The sequence below is a fragment of the Polyodon spathula genome, chromosome 8 (genome assembly GCF_017654505.1).
Source record: "Polyodon spathula isolate WHYD16114869_AA chromosome 8, ASM1765450v1, whole genome shotgun sequence".
Lineage (NCBI taxonomy): Eukaryota > Metazoa > Chordata > Actinopteri > Acipenseriformes > Polyodontidae > Polyodon > Polyodon spathula.
In genome coordinates, this window is record NC_054541.1 from 7648271 (window position 1) to 7650270 (window position 2000).

Here is a 2000-nt window from a genome sequence, read left to right on the forward strand (position 1 = left end):
TGCAATACTGTATGTAATTATTTTGCATGTTGGGTTATTATTTTTAATTCAAAATATATGTATTCTCAGTTAATGCACAACAAACACTATGCAATGCAAGTAGGACTTTATTACCAATGACTACATTAACCACAAGATGGGGCTATTCAAGTTAGAAAGCCGTCCACATCGATGTGAGACTGTGATTCCAGTCTTGCTAGTAGCAGAAGCGATGGATTTCAACAGCTGTATTGCCTCAGACCCCCCAAAGTCATGGCTGGTGATGGACATGTGATCCAATAGCATTCTTCAATAGATTGCACATCCAACAGAGACTGCAATTTACGCTCAGCTGCTCCACTGCGTAAATGATTGATTAAGCTTGCCCTCGTGTAGCTGCAAAAAAAAAAAAAAAAAAAAAAAAAAATGTATCTAAAAAAAGGTTGAGTGTTCTTAAATGTTTTGATCTTCACAATAGCACAGGGTGGTTGAGCTTCCCATATACCCTAACCCATATATGCTTTCCTCAGAAATGACGGGAATGGTGCTGTAACTGCCTTTTAACCCTTCTTCCTGGCTTTGAATGTGAAGGGATTGTGTTTTCATCCGCGTCAGTAGCCACACCTGTTGCAGTGATAATCCTTGTCGGAGAATAAGGTTATTAAATGTCATCCTCTGTAAAACCCCCTTGCATGCCTTGCTTGTGTTCTCCTTGTGCATTGAATAACAGCATTCATGGTGCCAGTGTAATTTACGACCAAATAAAAATGCGATCCCTGTTTATTATTATTTCTTATTGAACATCTGAAGAGATTGAGAATGTAAACTCCTCAGATAAGAAAAGGGACAGTCTTAGCTAGGCTATTAGTAACTATTATTGGCATAGATACTGGAACAGCATTTACATTTTCACAAAAAACTTTAACCCTGGAAATTCCTTATTTCAAGGCCTGTGGATTTGTATCCCCTTTCACTTGCATAAATTTGAGTTACGTTTGCGAAAGACCTTTGTTGTAATAAATTATTTATAAATACATTCTTACAAAAATCGCAGAATTCTCATTGTTAAAAACCTTCAGGAAATGAGTGCAAACGGGTTAACCTAGACAATCAAAATATTGACCACCCCCCCCCCCCCCCCCCCCCCCCCCCCCCCCCTCCTTTCAGGAAATACCATTTCACCATCTACAACAGACCAGATCACACCCACACTCCACAGGCTGTGGAATGTTCCAGCTGATGGGTCAGTTTATAATAGGTGAACTATAATGGCTTTATTCTGGAAGACACCATCAGCCTGGGGTGGGGGACGTGTATGTATTGCTCACAGAGAGAAATGGTTTTTTCATTGTTTCTGTTTCTTCAGACTACAGCCTGACTTTCTCTTTTAGTGAAAATGTTTTTATTTTTGGAGTAATGTACTCGGGGGGGGGGGGGAGTCAAGTCCAGCCAGCCAATTTCCTTTTAGGTCAGGCAAAACTGGCATTATCATTAAGAGCAGGGAAAATGTAACCGGTGATGTTACCGTGGAGTGCTGGTGTCTTCACTTGTATACATGCAAAGTGTGGAAAGAGAACAGAAAAGTTAAACAGACCTCAGGATTTATTGGTATTCAACCTGTTTACGAACATGTACTGTGCATTTGGTTATTGAGGCAGGGGTGCAATGAGATATAAAAGTCTTCATGCTATAAAACAACCAGGTACCCCCTGCTTGATAAGGAGGTTGTTTCAGTCTGTACTGAGACATGTTTCTCATGTATGTGCCTGGAGAGGGTTTCAGTGTCACTAGATTATGTGACGATCCTTGAACGTACCTGAAGCACTCTAGCTGTCATTGACGTCTCACAGCTTCTGTCTAAATCCTGCTCCCCTCACCAATGTGCTTTGCATGTCAGGTACTTGGTGTTTGTGAGCAGGGATCAGTAACAATGCTAAAACTCAATTCATTCTTTTTCACGTTCAGGTTTAAAAACCTTTCTCCATTAAAGCCGAGCTACACACTTGCATAAACAAGCTGTA